This window comes from Uloborus diversus, chromosome 10 (genome assembly GCF_026930045.1).
Source record: "Uloborus diversus isolate 005 chromosome 10, Udiv.v.3.1, whole genome shotgun sequence".
Taxonomy (NCBI): Eukaryota; Metazoa; Arthropoda; class Arachnida; order Araneae; family Uloboridae; genus Uloborus; species Uloborus diversus.
This window is the reverse complement of record NC_072740.1, coordinates 18,557,374-18,577,027: the sequence shown is the minus strand read 5'-3', so window position 1 is coordinate 18,577,027 and position 19,654 is coordinate 18,557,374. Positions and strand designations below refer to the sequence as shown.

Genomic DNA, 19,654 nt, shown 5'->3' with positions numbered 1-19,654 from the left:
AAATCAAAAACAATATTTTGAAGGAAAGCAACAGGTGGTAGTTCGCACAGTAAACCTTATAAGTGGGTTGATTAAAGAATAACTAGCATTTATTTCAATGACATACTTCCACAATACTAAGTTCACTTGTATCTGAATTGTTTTTGAAGTGAGTTGTACATAATTTTGGTTTTAAAATGTTTTTTTTTTACCCCACATGTCTTTTACTTTGAAAATAAATCAAGTTAATTTTATAAAAATTCAGTTTATCATCCACTTTATTGCATTTCATTGTTTGAGCTGTATTTGGAAGTTGATTACGCATAATTTTTTGGTGTGTTCATCAAGATATTATATGCATTCTGTTATTCTTTAATTTTTAATCAGAACCATGTTCAGAAATCTAATGTTGGTGGTGGTAATTTGGAGGCTACCACTGTTCTGGAAGTCTGAGGACTTCAGATGAGAGACATAATAAAATGGTACACTTTCGTTCAAAATATTTGTCCTCTTCCCTGTGTCACTTTGCTTTACCTCCTCCCTACTTGTCACATGTCACACTATTTTTCATAAACACATTGCTGTAAAAATACATGATGTCGCTTTTCTTATCACCCCTTTCCAGGCTAAGATTATGTAGACGAACACAGGAATATAAATTTTCCAAAATTTGCAGACAATTTAGATCTTTTTTGAAAAAAAATTATGCATCAATTATTTTTTGGTGAGAGACAAATGTTGGTTGCGAATTTTGAGTTTCCCTCATTGGAACAAATCTGATATACCCCCCTCTTGGCGACTTTTTCCTGTTGGCGCCAAAAAAGCGTCGCCAAGAAAACTATGTATGACGTCATATGTCATACATCGTTCTTAGCGATGCTTTTTTAGCGCCAACAGGAAAAATTCAAATTATGTCATTAATTATTTAATGAAATTAATGCATTATTTTTTTTCCGTTGTTTCTCCGGGATACGAGCCCTTGGTCTCATAGTACTTTCGTAATGAGACCGAGGCAGGGCCGGCGAGCCGAGGTCTCATTACGAAAGTACTATGAGACCAAGGGCTCGCCAGGACCTCGCTGCCGCTCGGTCCGTTATCCCTCCGACTTTTAATATACATCACAGTCGGATATAAGTCACAGATCTCCTCCGTTCAGTATACAATAAAGTCACAGATTTTATGTGAAATTAACACCATTTTTGTGCTATAAAAATGCCAACCAGACCAAAATACAAACTACCAGAAACACACTAAAAACACAATAATTCAAAATATGTTCACTTACCTTTTTTACTTTTCTTTTACTTCCTCACGTGAGGCAGTGCACATATGTTCCGCTCTTAGGGAAATTATCCCATTTTTTATTATCATTACTTTACAAAAATATTTAAATATAAAATATATATATAAAAAATCTATTTAGGACTCCGGTACGTCCAAACGTTGGACGACCTGACGAAAAAGAAAAAGAAGATTCATTCAAAAATTTCAATTGATACATTTGGACAACATCACAAACCGAACTCATAATTAAAATAGAAAATTCAACTAAATTAACATTAAAAAACAACAAGAAAAAGAATACTCTAAAATAAAGTTTGAACTGAAACTTTATTTTAGAGTATTCAACTTAAAATCTCCCTAAGAGCGGAACATATGAGCACCTACCTAATACCATACACACACGTGCAAAAAGACAGACTTCGAGCGAGAAACTACTTTCCAGCGTTCAAGTTGCAAAACCAGGGTTGCCAAGTTATCGCCTTATTGGCGATTTTCGTATCGAGCGAAAAATTAAAATCTCGCCAAGAGGGGGGCATATCAGAGGAGAGCCCCCTCATTAATACTGGATCGGGTGTATATATAATTGAGGAAAACGATGCTGATTGCATAGTTGTACTCGACTCGCTTTCAACTTTGTACTTCTGCATTTATCTGCCTTGGATTGAAATTACAGCAGTTTTTTTTTTTTTTTTCAGATTTTTTAAAAACACTATTACAATTCACAGACAGTTTTAAATGTTATCTACATCTGCCCCCTTCATTCACCCCTGTCAGATTTTCACGAAAAAATCCCTTCCACTCTTCAAAGCGTAACATCATTTATGGACAGCCACTTATCCCCAGAGGATGGATTCCAGGCACTTTCCATAGAAGAATGAATCCCCTAAAAAACCGAGTTGTGACAGCAATGATTATTTTAAACGAATCAAATTAAAAGATAACACATGCAATAAAATGTAATAAGGCACATTTATACATCTGTTGATAAAGTTTGATGATGAACATTTGTTTCATCAATAATCTCTCTCTTTTAATCTGGCAAAGAGAAGAGTCGATCTGCCGAGTCGATTTTTTTCAAATGATTTTGATTGTTAATTTATACAACATTTTAATGTATGTGTTATAGATTTTGTAGCTACTGAAATAAACCTATTTGGAATCAATGTTTAAAAAATTCTGATTATTTAATGTTTTAACCCAGTGATTAACAAACGGTAGTAGTTCAGATGCTAGCTGAAAAAATTGTCTTATTTCCTGTGTTAATTTTTCTGACATCTGGCAACTGAGAACTGAAGATCGTTGGTTTTTCCGAGGTAGGCAAGGCTTCAAAACCTGCCAAGTTTCTACATCACGTTTGATTTTTTTTTTTTTTTTTTAAAGAAATGAATGAATGGCTACAAAAAAAAAAACAAAAGGGTGAATTTTAAGAATGTAAGATAAGTACTTGTAGATCTCTGATTCTTTATGCAAAGTTTATCGTATTGACGTAAAAGTATGCATCAAAATTTCACAAGTTTAAAAAAAGCAATTTTAGACTCTTTGATTTGATGTTGGATGTAGAACGGAGTTGCAGGGATTGTGTGGCGAAAATCCTTCTGCCTTCTAAAATTTTTTCGAAACTAGTATAAAACACAGTTTTAGAACGAAGCTGAGGCTGTGGAGGGGAGAGGGAGTGGTTTGGAGGTCAGATAAACCACCCCCAGTCCCTTGAAGGATTTTCAAAATGGACGTTTGAAATAACAAATTTGGGTCACTTTTTGTAAAATAAAGGAATATGGGAGGTTCCTTACCTATCAAATTATTTTTTAACTTTAAGATAAGTTTAGGTTAATTTTGGCGACAGTAAGGAAATGGGGAGTTTCGCTCGGGTTTTTTTCCCGAAATTGTAGACCCAATTGAGCGATGTTTTATAAAGATGAAAAGGAAAAGGAATTTTTGTGATTTTCTGTGGAAAACTTAAAATTGAAGGCTTTAAGTTGCAGTTTTATCTGTGGGGGTGTTAGGAAACTCAGTAACTCTTCGAAGTTTTTCATTATTGAACGCTAACATTAAAAACGCTATTTTAGGCCATGGGGAGTTGGGGGGGGGGGGGGGGGGTAACGATAGAGGAAAAGGAAGGCGATTCCTTCCAGAATTTTTTTTTCGAAATTGAAATCAATTTAGGCTATTCACGGGAAGGAAGGGATCGGGGGCTTTCTAACGGTAGTATTTTCTAAAAGTGAAATTTTAAGTTATTTTACTGACATTACGGAAAGAGATAAATTATTTAGGGAAAGGGATTCAGAGACCTTCCCTCATAAATAAATGTTTCTAAATTTAAGTCTTAAAACCGGTATTTAGACTACCTTTGTCGACGTTAGGGGAGAAGAAGGGGAGCCAGAATGAAATTAATGAATCTTTCTTGGAAGTATTTTGAAATTGAAAACTTAATGATGTAATTTTAGTAGCTACCTTTCCTGGTCAAGTTGAGGTAAAAAAGGGCATTCAAATAGTTTGCTCCTCTAAAAGTTTTTGAAATTAAAGTCTTAAAATTCATTTTTAGTTGTCAGCAGTACTTCAGTCACGTAAGGAGAAATGTTGGTTTGGCAGCAGCCTCTAGAACTTTTTTGGCATTGAAAAATTTTTTTTAAACAATTCTAGGCTATATGTATAGAAGTTAGAAGATGAATGGGTGCAACAAGTTTTTTTTTTCTGTGAAACTGTTATCGAGATTTTTGCACATATAAATCACGCTGTATTTGAGGTTTGTCATTTTTCCAATTATTTATTTTTTCAGAAAGGCAAGAAACTCTCAAGATTTTGTAAAAACAAAAAATGTTGGAAGTGAGTTTTTTTTTTTTTTTTTTGAATTCTAGAAAAAAGAACTTACCTTTTTATGGTATAAATCCTCACACTCAGTCTGAAACAAAACAACATATATGACAATGGCACCTAACAAATACACACCAAGTTGGAGTTTACTTTTAATTAACGTTCGAGTTTGAAGAAACTGGCATTTTCTAATATTTATTCATCAAAACACAACTACTGAATTTAAACTAACACAAAATAAGCTTTTCTGTAAGGTATTGCACAAAAAAACAAGAAAGAATATCTTCTTTGTGAAGCCGATAACAAGTAAACAAGTTTGAACAGATCCAAGATTTCCTTCCGGTTGCCAAACACAGGTTAGTTTCGCCTGGGATGCCATGATTAAAAAAATTATCACCTTATTGGCGAGAAATATTTCAATTTTGCAAGCAAAAAATCAGATGTTGCCAAATGGGAGGGGAGGGGGCATATCACATCTGTACCTGATTCTCTTCTATTATTTCAAACTTGAGCAAAATTTGAGAAGTAAAAATATGGGAAAAAGCATGAGATATTATTCAGAATTTCTGAGAAACAATATTCGAGCTACACCAGTTTCATTAAAACAAAAGGCTACGTTTGTTTGTACCTCAGATTGTATGATACTAGGCAATTGCCAGAATTTTTTTTTGCAGGGGTTAAGATTAAACATTGCACATACATGCGGCTCATATGGGGGGGGGGGAGGGGCAACTGCCCCTCACTTTTCAGAGTTGAAAATTGATGATCAAGTGCAATTTTTTTTTTTTACATGGAGATTTGGTTTATTTCACAAAAATAAATACTAAAAATTTCAAATAGACTTTTATCATATAACTAGAGGACCCGACAGACGTTGTTCTCTTCAAACTTTGTAAATTGAAAAGTTAAAAAATTTCAATGAACTATCAAGTGTTTTGTTGAAAAAAAATAAGTAAAAAGAAAATGTTTTAAGCTGCTTGGTGTCAGAATACGCATATTTATTACAACTTGATTTATCTAATGCTTACTGAGCAGTTGCTGTACTCAAAGGATAAGAAGCGTCCTCAGATATTAAGTTCAAAAAACTAACTACCCATCTAGAACAGACGGGAAATCCCGCTGCAACATCCCACATATGAAAAAGAATAAAACAATCGAAAGGATATCGTTTAAAATAAGTGATAAACGTAAAAACAGTTCTCTGAATAAGCGAAGCCCCCCCCCCCCCCTCCCGATGTAAAATAAGCAAATTCTTCAACTAAGATAAAAAAAAACACTCTTTAAAAACGAAAAACAATTCTTTGCAATTTGAAATATTTCGCCAAACAAATAAAAAATACAATACATTACCAGTAGCTTTAACGTCACGCAACTCTATTGTTTATAGCCAAAGTCACTGTAATCCGGCCGATCAGTGAGCGAAGCCAACTCCGACCAATTAGCGGTGCAATCTTTTGAACAAAAACTTTTAAAACTTCATATACTGCCTAATTTGTTATTTCCACCAAAGATAAAGATCTTCCACTGCACTGATCTTTTGTGTACAGAACTACCCTGTTGTAATTTATCTGGACGAAAACAAAATTTGTTTCGTCTTTAAATTCCACCATCTTTTCCTTTAATGATGTACTGTTTAGTTAGATAATCCTTAAAGTATTCTTGATATTGGTGCCAAAACTCAGTTGGATTTCAGCCGAGGAACAAATGTTGCTAGGTACGGTATTTTCTGATTATTTGGTTAGGAAGACCTAAAGTATCGATCCGGTCACAAGATTCAACTACGACGACAGAACACACATTTTGCGTGAACCTTCTAGCATTTTACTTTAAAATATATCTCGGGATGTAAAATCGTTGCTTTCAAGAAATGAAGGCTTCACTCTCTCTACCTTTTATCTGTTTTCAATTGACATATCACAGTAAGAAATTTCATTACAAAAAGCAGAGCTGGTTTTCTTGTTGTCCTTTGGCAATGGGTTAAATATTTATTTCAGTTCTCACTCAACAATAGATTAAAATAAACATTAATCATTTGGGAGATATATCCATCCAATGTTTTAATTAATTAATTAACAAAAACGTTTCCGATTCGATCCATCGCGCTTCGAAACCATGCTTGCCACAACTTAATTACACACAAAAAATTTGATCAAAGTCGGTCCAGCCTTTTAAAAGTCTTATGGTGACAAATGTCCGCACAGAAGATTTTTATATATTAAGATTTCATGAGACTGAAGCTTTGAACTGGAAGGGGAGGCGGATGTTTGAGCAAAGATTTTTGAGTCTATATTCTAATTTTTAGGTCGAAATTAGCTTCAGGGGCACTGTGCCCAAGCCCAACACTTCTCTTTATCCCCCCCCCCCACTTTTTAGTGCACCAGCCGCTTATGCATGAGCATGCCAGAAACCTAAGCTCCATTCCATTTAATGATCCATAAGATTATGTGCCGGACAAGCTGAGACAACTAAGTTATTTGCTTGCTCTGCATTTTTGTTATTGTTGAGATTACTTAGCAACAAATAATGAGTGGTTTCACTGACTTGCTGTCTTTCATATGTTAAATACAGCTTGTCTAATAAGATTATTAATTTGCTGGTTATGAAACCTACTAATGTGATAATCTACTCAGCTTTATATGAGTTTCTTTGCTTAAGCATGGTTTTGGCTACTCCAGATTGATGAGCACATAGCTAGATCGCAGGTGCAATCTCTGGATGATGTAACTGACCTTTTCGGTGTTTGCTTGCACTTTGGTCTTAGCTCCAGCTATGGGGTGGTAACTTGTAGCTTTGTATCTATTTGAAGTGCGTATTGTGTTTTCAGACCTTTAAAATGTTCGCGAATGCTTTATATTCTTCAGTGTACTGCATTAGTTCCCCCAAATGGTTTCTGCCCTCCTGTCAGCAGATTTCCTAACATCATATAAGCATTGACAAAGAAACACTCTTTCCTCTCTATCATCGAATATACACAGATGGCTCTCGCACCCCACAGGGTACATTGGCAGCCTATGTGTTTTACAAAGGTAACAGAATATGCCATACATGGAGCATAAGACTTCATAAGGATAACAGTATATTCCAGGCAGAATTATTCGCCCTCGAAGAAGCTGTTGATTACTCCCAGTCAATCTCAGCGGAGTCCTTCCAGATCCTTTCAGACAGCCAGTCCACCTTACAGACTCTGCCGAACCCTTTCAACGGAATATCTTTACATTCAAAAGCTCCAAATTTCCAATCAAGTATTCAAAAGCTCCTAGGGCATCCACTTACACTGGGTGAAGGGACACTCGAACAATGTCGGCAATGATCAGGCTGATCGTTTAGCCAGGGAGACAGCAGGCGATGTCAACTTCTCAAACACAACATCCCTTCCTCTTCCCAAATCAGCGCTACTTTCCTACTTACGTAGACAGCTGCTAGAGGACTGGCAGTACCGCTGGACAAACGGAGATACAGGCCACAGAGTATTCGAATTTTTCCTTTCAGTCCGTCTAACTCAAGGAGTTAAGGTCCGATTTGAAATAGTTATCCTCTCAGGACATGGTCCCTTTCCCTCAATTTTATTTTTATTTTTCTCATATATTTATTATTTCATATATTATTCAGTTCTTCACGTTAATATTATTAACGTATATAATTATCACGCATATAATTTTATATATATATCTACTGCTTTAAGGAATTGTCATCTTATTGTTCTGTTTACCTGTTGTATTGGTATAATAGTGTAACCCTGAATGATTGTTCTGTATTTTATAATTTGTGGTTGAATGTTGTGAAATTGTGCAATTTTTCATCTGCATGAATACAAGAAACTTGCATCTGTTTGTAATTTGAATTATGCACCTCCTCTATGCAACATGTTGCATTATTAACATAAAACATCCCTCTGGCTCAAAAGCAAGTAAATATTGCAACAAAACTTTGTAATCACACCTGGCATAAACACTGCTATGTTCTCGGTTTCAGACTCTCGGCGAAAGCGAGTCTTTTCCTATGGAGTCGAGTGGGGGTTAAACTGTCCCTATGGCCCCATTTGCCCGAGTCATTTTGGGCATCTAAAACTGGTAAATTGCAAATGCAGTAGGTGCGTGGGGCTTCGGGATGCAATGCAATGTACTGCATTAGTTTTTTCATAAGTAAAAACCTCATACGTATTTCAAGTCTTAAATTCTTCAGGAGAGGGATGAGGGACCCCTTGTAGAGAAATTCCAGATTGTTTAAACAAGGGTGTCTGTCCCTCTCAGAACGCGATGCCCCCCCCCCTTCCTCCCGAAGATTAAGAGTGCCAGGAAAAGAAAAAAAAAAATTTTAATGGTGACTCCTCACTTGGACCTTAGGTTAGCTCCACCCTCCCCCTTGCTCAAGTGCTAGATCCGCCACTGGTCATGAGAATCTCAACTGGTAGATCCATTTAAAGTATAATTTCACTAACTCAGTTTCAACTGATGCTATAGGCTGAGGTTTCTTTTTTTTTTTTTTTTTTTTTTTTTTAATAGCCTGTGTGGCTGCCAATGCAAGAAACTTTGGTAACCATTTAAAATTTTTGGTTTGCAACAACATAAGTCTTAAACTCCTTCAAGCAGCTATTAAGTTATTAAGTTGATACAAAAAGATTTATTTAATAGTGATCAATTTTGAATTATATAAAAAATATCTTTATGTAGAAAACTTGTACCTGATTAAGGAGATTGCTGCTGAGTAGGATTTGTAATTTAATGTCACTTTTGTTAAAGAAATCAGAAAGTTCAAGTCGGAAAATATTTTTTTTTTAATTAAGAATTTATTTGCATACTGTTTATTTGCAAACAAAATCTAATATTCCATATTATTCTGCAAAATCTTGGAACATTGGAATCCACTTCAAATTTTATTACTTTTTTCCAAGTAATATAATTTTTTATTTTATATCATTCTACCGTTAAAGGCATTTTATTATGTACCTTTTTTTTTTTTTTTTTTGGCCTTTAGCTCTTCCACTTTGCCTTTTCTTATTATTTTCCTCGTGACTTTTAGGTAGAATTCAGAGTTCGCTTACAGATAAATTCCAATTAATTGGGTTTTTTCTTATACGTGGTTGAATCTCGTTACTTTTACACAGTTGGTTAAAGTTCGACCACAGGTGATACTAGTGTAGATAATTTTCTATTTTAATATTTTATCCGCTCTCTAAAAACAAATCTTTCTTACCTTTCCCATTGAAGTGGGTCGGCACTTCAAACGTTAAGAGTCATTTTTTTTCAAGCTGGAGAAACTGAATGGGGACCTACCTGATAGTTGATACGTTCAATTTTTCTGAATCTTTCAAGGATATTTTACTAGTATTGTGATGCGAAAAAGTGAAGCTCCTTTCCTCTCTAATTTGACTTGTTGGCCTTGGGGTGGAGGTCAAAGTTTACGGTCTTGAGAAAAAAGAACTGATTGCTTTGCTTCAAAAGAAATGAGTGAACCGAGCCAATTCTTTTAAATAAGGATACTACTTGATACTAGGTACATTCTAGTATAAAGATTTTGGTGACTCACTCATGGCTTTGAGGGCAAAGGTCAATTGAAAATGCAATTTTTAAAACTTTATTTGCCTTGTTTGGGCCCGGATATCTGTTAAAACTGTGAGTAACCCTCGGAAATAAGTATATGATTAACTACTCACCACAGTATAGTACTAAGAAAAATATAAAATAGCTTTCGTTTCTTTTGGCTTTAGTAGTTAAATGGGTCTCAAAGTCGATGATTTTTTAAAAATAGCCAAGTTTAGAGGTCAATAAACTTGGATCGCGACGGGTCAACAACTTTGGGTCGCAGCTGTACTTATAGTCCGAGTAGTGTAGTTTAAGGTCCAGGTTAGAAACCCGTGGCAACTAATCAACTTTTTTAATTATACGATCTCGAAGTTGATAATTTGAAACAACAAGAATCAAAGTTTTAAGTCAATTACTCTATAACGCGTGGGTCAATAACTTTGAGCAAGAGCTGTAATTATGCTCTACGTGGTGTAGTTTTAGACTCATGTCAGAAAACCATGAGATCTAATCATCTTACTTAATTAAACGGTCTGAAAAATGATTTCAGTATAAAAGAGCATTTTTTCATGAGTTAATATGCGTGATACTCAAAATCTTATGAGCTCAAACTCACATAAATAGTAGAACGAATCAATAGCCAAATGTACTTTTAGCTCTCAAAAATTTCGTGCTTCCAGTGTAATAAAATCTTCTGTAACCTTGACCACAACATGGCAGTTTTTCTCACAAAGCTGATCCGCCATTTTGGAGATCCTAGATCCTCAGGATTCGAATCTCAGAATCTGAGAATTAGCATAGGTTAGTTTCAAATGCATCTCTATACCTCTATAAAATTTCATCCTATTCGGGGATGATCGAGCAGGGACAGTTTTAAAAATTTAGGTTATTTGACGTGGAATCACTCTGATAAAACATTGTGACATTTCACATGAATCTTGGGTTATTTTTGACTTTATAATGATCATAAATCAATGCTATATTTTAGGAAAAAGATTGCAATTAGGTAAGAGATTGTGTTCATAATTGCATTAGAATTTGCATATACACTACTAAGTATTAAACTTTTATTAATAAACAAATTTATCAAATTTGGCTCAAAAGTAAAACAATAAATACAAAGTCAACAAGGAAAAAAAAACACATATTTGTTAGACAATAACAAAAGATGCGGGTGAAATGTGCATAATGTTTATATCAGAAGGATTCCACGTCAACTTACCTGATTTTTCAAACTGTCCCCGCTCCATCATCCCCGAATGGGATGGAATTTTATAGAGACGTGGAGATGTGTGTCTTTGATACTAACCTGATGCTAATTTTCAGCTTCCGAGATCCGAATCCTGAAGAACTAGGATCTCCAAAACGGCGGATCAGCTTTGTGAGAAGAATTGCCATGTTGTGGTCAAGGTTACAGAAAACTTGATTACACTGGAAGCATGAAATTTTTGGAGCTTAAAGTGCATTTGGCTTTTGATTCGTTCCAGTATTTATGTGAATTTGAGTTCATAAGATTTTGAGTAGCACGCATATAAACTCGTTAAAAAACGCTCTTTTGTACTGGAATCATCATTTTTGTGACCATTTAATTAAGTAGTATGATTAGATCTCATGGTTTTCTGATATGAGTCTAAAACTACACCACGTAGGGCATAATTACAGCTCTTGCTCAAAGTTATTGACTCACGCGTTATAGAATAATTGACCTAAAACTTTGATTTTTGTTGTTTCAAATTATCAACTTCGAGATCGCATAATTAAAAAAGTTGATTAGTTGCCATTGGTTTCTAACCTGGACCTTAAACTACACCACTCGGACTATAACTGCAGCTGTGACCCAAAGTTGTTGACCAGTCGCGATCAAAGTTATTGACCGCTAAACTTGGCCATGTTTTAAAAATCATCTACTTTGTAACCATTTAACGCATGACGAAAACTATTTTATATTTTTCTTAGTACAGTAAAACCTGTGAAGTTGACCACCCGTCTAAGTTGACCACTTTTTTCAGGCACGGAATTAGCGCTTATCATATAAATCAACCTCTGTAAGTTGACCACCTGTTTAAGTTGACCACTAAAGTAGTGCACCGCGAGTGGTCAACTTATACAGGTTTCACTGTACTATAATGTGGTGAGTAGTTAATCATATACTTATTTCCGAGGGTTACTCACGGCTTTAGCAGATTTCCGGGCCCAAACAAGGCAAAAAAAAGAAATTTGAAAAATTGCATTTTCAATTTACCTTTGCCCTCAAAGCCATGAGTGAGTCACCAAAATATTTATACTAGAACGTACCTAGTATCAAGTAGTATTTTTATTTAAAAGAATTGACTCGGTTAACTCATTGCTTTTGAAGAAAAGCAATCATACATTTAGCTCTTTTTTTTTCATGACCTTAAACTTTGACCCCTACTCAAAGACAAACAAATCAGTTTTTTTAAAAAAAGAAACTTCAATTTTTCTTATCACAGAACCACTAACACATCCTGAAATTTTTACGAAAATTGAAGGCATTAACTATTATCAAAAGTGTCCAGCGTAAAAAAAAAAAAAAAAAAAAAAAAAAAAAAAAAAAAATTATAAGCATAATAGAAGCGAAGGGGGGGGGGGGGGGAGAGCAGCAAGGAGTTCCACACTAGTTAGCTCTACACGATTTTATTTTTAATAATACTTTTTTTGATGCGCAATTTGTTGAGGCTACTTTCGAAATTTAATTTTTATTCAGTCGATACAAGCTAAGGATTTATAATATGCCTGAATGAAAATAAGTGCATTGAGAAATAAAAAGTACCACATTATAAACAGAGAGTTGATTTTTATTCAGGCTTTCAGTTATACATAAGTTTGTTTTATTGAGTTATAAGTGTTCAAATCACAAAATTTCGATTGGCTGGAGTTGAGCATTAGATTATTTGTAATCCCGAGAAACAAATATAAATACTGGGCAAATTCATTTGTAGATGCCTACGATGCATTTGAACAATTGACAAGAAATAAAAAGGAGTAGAATATGAAATTAAGTATTCTTTTTCTTTTGCTTCCTTCCTCTGTATCGAATGACGTAAACAACCAGACATGTGAAAGACTTTAAAGTTATTGGGTGACGTACGACAGAAAAGTTTGATATTCATGACACTGGATTAGCGGAAATTAATCGACACGAATGGCAATATTAAAAAAAAAAAAAAAAATGCCAGGTGAACTGTCGCAGAGTCTGAAGTTCCAAAATTACCTTTTCAAGAGACGTAGTATTTGGTTACTTTAAATGTATGTTGTTCTCTTTTGTTTTAAGAAATAATGAAAGAAGGTAATAACTAATCAATTTAGCTGTGTTTTATTTTTCTCTCCTCCCCCCTCAAAAACCACGTCCCCCCACGTTTTCTTTTTTAGGAATTTATCTTCATACTGCTTGGACGACAAGGGCGGATCTGGAAAATCTTCAAGAAGGGGGCAATTGATTTCGGATACTTGAAAGTTTATAAATTTCTAACATCATGGAAAATAGTCTCAAATTTAGTTTTTTTTCTTTTTCGAACTTTTAGTTCTAAAAAAATTGTGAAGAATGTACGGTACCCCATTCCTTACTTTAACGTCGTCAAATGTGTCCTATAATAACTTTTTTTTTTTTTTTTTTGAAGTTCAATTTCAAAAATTTTTCAGGGAAGAGCCCTCGAACCTCATCTAATATCATCTAAAGATCGTCTTAAAGGGAGTTTTTGGAACTATGAAAACGTTCTTATACAAAGTTCCGATTCCTATTCCTAAAGTGTTAAGAGATGTGCTGCAAATGTGCTTTCAAGACTACAATTCTGAAAAAATTTCGAGGACGAGCCCTTTCTTTCGTAACAGTATTGAAGATCGTCTAAAATTGCGTTTTTTGAAACTTCAGTACAGAAAATATGCCAAAGGAGAGTTCCTGCATCTCGGCTCAAGGAGGGGAGCGATCGCCCCTATCGCCCCTCCCTTGTATCCGTCCTTGTTGGACGATAACCAGTCGGACAAAGGGTCCAACACCTTCTCCCCCCCCCTTACAATTATTATATTGCAGTAGCATTCGCTTATCGTGATTGTGCCCCCCCCCCCCCCCGTAACACTATATTACCTCATCCAGATCCTCTTCTTCTTGAGACTGGGTTTGATTTGCATTTTGAGACTTAGGAGGCATTTTCTGCTTCTAGATTTTATTCTGAAAATACATTTAAAAAGAATTCAATGTTTATGACATGCTCAAACATTAGGCAACATTAGTCTTTCAACTGCTTTAGTGGCATTTAGGTTAGGAGATGCAGGGGAACAAGGGTCATTTTACCCCCCTTTTTACAAAAAATTGTCTATTCTTTTCCGAAATTATATTATTATTTTTAAATGACATTCTGTCTAGTTTATAATGTCTGTCGTTTTTTAACATAATTATTTGTTTTTTAAATTATATATTAATCTTGTGAGTTTTCAAGAATCCAAACTGGGTCAAGCCTCCCTACTTGCGGGGGCTCTTTGTTAAAAACTTCAACATATTTCGTCAGTATGGCAAAATAATTTTATGATATGGTTACCATTTACTGAAGTATTACTTCGGTATTACAAATACCGAAAAATTAATTCAAAAGTAAATTAAAATTTACTTTTGAATTTTTCGATCTCACAAACAGTCGCTTGCTCTTTTTTAGTTTTCTGTAGTCCTTAGAGGTGAAAGACTGTTAGCTTTTCTTTATTCCGCACTGCTTTTCAACTTCACTCATGAATAAATAAGAGGAGGGGGGGGGGGGGGTTAGGACTTAAATCAATTCTGATTTTTCCGATCGCGAATTGATCAATGCTAACTCCGAAATCAAGTACACTTTCGAACTTACGCATATGGGTCAGTGATCCATTCGTGTTATGAGCATTTTTTTTTTCCGGACATTGTCCGATTTCGGAGTTGGGGTTCCAACACAGTCGTATTGAAATGCGTGTAGCAAACTTAAAAATAATAATAAAATTTAACTTTAAAAAAAACTAGTTTCTGTTAAAAGAATTGGTTTGACAATTTACAAAAATCGCATCTTTCTCAAAATTAAATCGTTGATCGATGATTTGACTGATTTAGATAATTTTTGGCGTGTTAACAAAGAAAGCTACTGGATTATTTTTTAATAGTAAAAAATTTTATGTATATTTCTCTTTAAAAGGAAAAAAAATACATTTGTTGCGTATATCTTGAAATATTTAACTTTTTTAATGTTTTCTAAGAAAATATACCTATTATAAATGCACTTTAATTTCTAAAAAATCAATTTTTCCACTTTTTTCCAATTCCAACGTATCCAAACAAAAAAACTTTTTTCCACTGCCTCACACTTTCGAGAAATTCTTTGGTGCAGTGTCCATGAACCCTTTGACTTTGAGTTCACCTTCATGTTCAACATTTGCAGATTTCTGTTCTTAGAGAACGTATCATTATATTTCTTCTGTTTGTCTTCAATCGAGAAGATTTCTTCGGAAAACGCTCCCTGGCGTTGGATGCAAAACCGGTCATTAGTGTGAGGGGAGTAAACATTCCTGCAAAGACTGCCCGACAGCAATGCAAACCTGAACGTAGTCATTTCCTCGAACGAAAAAGAAAGGGTATGCATTGTCTGAAAATGCACTCTTTTTTTTTTTTTTTTTAATTTAATGAGGCATTCACACAGGTTCTCTTCTCCAACTATTTTTTCAATATTTTATTTTTTTGTGCATAACTTTGAAACCTGTGCTGTTGTTAGAAAAAAATATTTACTCAGCCAGCTTCATTTTTAAAAGTAGGCATTTATTTATTCTGTTTAAATGGGGGATTTGAATTCAATTTACATTCAATTTTCGTTTTTTTCCCCACAATAAAAAGCCTATTGTTTTGGCTTTTCCGAGTCCCCCTCCTCCCACTACTGCACTGTTCGTAACTACAGCAGAACTTGTTCGTGATGAGTATTTTTACATCAAAAACTCTGCTCATTACGAAAGAATGTAAAACCATGGTTGAACATTTTGTGAAGAGAATAATACGTACACATTCTTCGTCAAGAATTTCATGACTTTTTGTGACTGATTTTACTGGCAGCGGTTTTTGATCATCTCAACTCTAAAACTTCAGTTATCAATTCTATGCTTTTAGTGTGTGCAGCAGCGCTTTTGGTACGCTGTGTTTTTCTTTCAAGTGCGCTTTGTTGATGCACGTTCCTGTAGTTCCGTGCCATTTATGAACCACAATTTTAGGGGCGCCAAAGATAGGGTAAATTCCTGTCCTCTTTTCTTTTTTTTCTTTTTTTTTTAAATTTTTTAACTACTAGTTTGAAAATGTGGATTTTCTAAGAAGGGTAAAAAACATAGACATGGAAACCGGTTCGATGGAAACGGAGAGCGAACCGGTTCCCATGTCTATGGTAAAAAATTTTACATGAACCTGACCTTTGGCTTGATCGGACATTGCTTATTGATGTTTATGGTATCACTTTTTGCTTTTTTTTTTTTTTTTTTTGGCATCGCCCGGAAACATTACAGTGCAGTAACCTACTGTTCAGCTCGTTGATAACGAGCGCAAAGCGAAATATTGTTGAATTGTTGGCCCGCCTCGCCTCCAAAACGTTACGATGTGGTCCTTGAATTTAAAATGTTGGAAGGAAGGAAAGACGATTAGAATATTGCTCTTGTTTTCCAGGAAAAGGAATTTTGTTCCGCCTTTGGCGTGAAGTATCCAACTATCCTACTTCGCTGTTTTTGGAAGAAAGCTTATGATTACTGCATTTTGCTGTTGTAACATTAAATTCTGTGCACAAACTTATCCACCTGTTCGTATAATAACCAGCATTGTTTCTAATTCCGACTATGGAGACGTGAAAGGGGGGGGGGGGGGCGTGGATTCCTATCAGTGTTCAGAGGAGGGCGCTTAGCCTGAAAAGTTTGGACTCCCTGGTCTAATTTATTAGTGTTATCTTTGGTCCTTGCCGTACACCCACGAAATTTTCTAACTTGAGCGATCAATAGTGCGGTTTTTGAGTTTTTTTGGGCTTAGTTTTCTCTAAAAAATGCAAAAAGAAAATATATTATCAACTAAAGACCCGTCATTTGGTTTGTAAGCTTCCCGCTAGCGTGTGTTACTTCAATCTTTAGAAGTAACGAAAATAATTTAGCATATGTCACTTCCTCCCAAATGAATTTGTAAGCTGATTGGTAATATACTTCTAACTAATAAAGTCAGCTGGCAGTAAGTGGAGGGAAAACTCGTCAACTTGTGCATTTTAGTAGGCGATGGATGCTCCCGCTTAACACCTGCGTCATAACTGAATCGATTATTTCAGAAAGGGCGTAAGTCCTGCGGGAATCCACTTTACTTACGCCCTTTCTGAAGTAATCGATTCAACTTTCAGTGCACCAGCCGACCATTTTTCCACCGGGGTTCAGCCAGCTGATTTGTGTATTTATTCATAGTTGCATATAAGCTGTCATCAGGCAAATTCTTAGCTGAGAAGAAATCATTTTTTTTTTTGAGCAATCACGATTGTTTATTGCTTTCATTTGACTGTCCTTGACGTTACGGTTCCTTTTTCAGCTTGGACCAGGGCTGCAGCACCACCGTCCACCGGCGGCGGCGCGGCTGGTCCTGAGCACTGTCCACCGGAATCCACTTTTGCTGTCCATGTCCTACACACGCATGGTCAGATACACTCCCTTACGTGCGCACGCCTTTACACACGTACACACGCCTACGTGCACACACGTAAGCCTACACACGTAACCACCCAGGAGGAGGGACATGCTTGGGGGGGGGGGGGGAGCCGTTTCTAGAAACAATAACTCTAACCAGTAGGAAAAACATAATTTGAATTCAAAGTTTCGGAATTCAAATTAGAATTAATTTTTTTTTTGTGTTCTACCCTACCAGCTGACTCATAACCCACCGCGTTACGTCAGCTGACTTTGTATTTTCCTTCGAGATATTGTCTTAACTATAATTTGACAAAGTTTCAGCCTGGAGGAAATAATTGACTTTTTAAATTTGTTAACATGATTGGGAGGCTACCGCCGCCCATCCCACCCACGGACACGCAACTAACTTTCACGAGGCGTTTTGATACCATTCCCTGATGCCTCTCACCAATTATCGTTCGGAAGGAAATGACTGACCAAATTTGTACGCGACTCTCGGACTACTTGTATCAAAGAAAATAAAATGTGATGTCGTTATTGCCACGTGTTAATGAGAAATGGTGTTTTGGTGACGGAGGTGAAAATTTATTGTGTGACATGATAACTTATCCTACTGAAACACAATATCAAACAACTAAATATACTTAAACAATTAGTATTTGAGACACTTGGTGAAATTAATAATAAATAAATAAGTACATACTTTTAATCAAAAAGGCTATTAAGCAACATAAACAGTCACCCAGGTGTGTGACATGCCACGGAGGTGAGAATTCACATGTTGTGAACCAAAAATATATTAAAATAAAAATTATTATTAAAAAAATGGTTGGAAGGTTTAAGTAGATATATTTTTGATGAAATTAAAAAGCATTGGTAAATGAATTGTTCCTTAAAACTTTTACAGTAAAAGGCGTGTGACAGAAAAGTTACACTTTTTGAAGAATGTCCCATAAGTAATATTTAACACTGTTTAATGTCAGTTTTCGCGCCAAGCCCCTTTACCATAACTTTACCCACTTACCTTCTCGAATCTACACTATTTCAATTCCGTGTCGAGCCTCCCCATAGGCCGGGTCTAAGTTACTGGTAAAAATCCTTTTTTTTTTCTGAATAAAAAATCTATTATATTTTATCTTAAGCACAAGAATGTTTGTAATCTCTTTGGTTTTGAAAAAGATACTTTAAAGCCATATAGGTTTATTACTTCACCGTTCTGGTCAATTAAATGGAAGTGATAGCATTTAAGACAGCCAGTAGTTGACCGCTCCTTAATCCCAGTATAAATGATTGGTTATTATATATATATATATATATATATATATATATATATATATATATATATATTATTGAATGATCCGTATATCTCAGTAAATAATTCTGTAGAATTAAATTTAACTTCGGGAAATGCGATTAAACATTTCATCTTACGACAGTTCTCACTAGTAAGAAAAGTGACTTTCTTGACATTTTCCAGATGTCTTTGTAAGTGTACCCGTCCTAACCTCCAATTGAATCATGAGTTATAACTATAAATTAAAACTGAGTATTTCATTGAATGCTAGAAATTAGTTCCAGCAATCAAATTGAAAATATCTACTTATTTATTTTTATTTTATGCAGCTTAGTTCTCGAGTGGTCAACTACTGGTTGGTGGTCAACCACTGGCGATTCACCCTAGTTCCCCCTATTGGCGCCAGTTTTAGTCTATCAAAACATTCTCGTACCACAAATGCTATTGAAATGGATAAGAGTCAAATAATCTCTCCTTTCGTTTGAGTTGCGCTAGGAAACCGATGAATTCGGATTGATTGTGAAGCAACCAATACGTCTACATTAATTAAGTGATTTATCTACTTGTGAACAACACTAATTAGTGCTCTGCTTCCTCTTTTCATCACTTTCATCTTATATCTGTTCTTATTCATTATCTATAAGTGACACACAAATAAAGTCTTCTTACATTAATATTTAATGTGTGTTCTTTTTACTTCCTTTTACAAAGTAAAGGAAGTATGTATTGTATTCACGAAAAAAATTTTGACTCAAAAATAGGCCTTAATTTCCATTTTGCTCGCCCTCGAGTGAATGTTGAGTTTTTTTTCAACCCGACCCACACGTGGATATACGTCTAAGAACGTATAGACACCCGAAATATCCATTTTGACGATCCCTGAATTAATTACAACGAGTTTTCTCGTGACGTCTGTATGTACGTATGTAATGTACGTATGTGCTTCGCATAACTCAAAAACGGTATATCCTAGAAAGTTGAAATTTGGTACATAGACTCCTACTGCGGTCTAGTTGCGCACCTCCTCTTTTGGTTGCATTCGGATGTTCCTAAGGGGGTCTTTTACACCTTTTTGGGGGGAAATCATTGTTAATATCAATGCAAA

General features: G+C 35.2%; 1 protein-coding gene across 1 annotated transcript in view; it reads left to right on the top strand.

Moving 5' to 3' along the window:
* Nucleotides 1–19,654, top strand: part of LOC129231800 (KN motif and ankyrin repeat domain-containing protein 2-like) — a 111,227-nt gene that overhangs the window by 334 nt on the left and 91,239 nt on the right. The gene's annotated exons all lie outside the window — the stretch shown is intronic.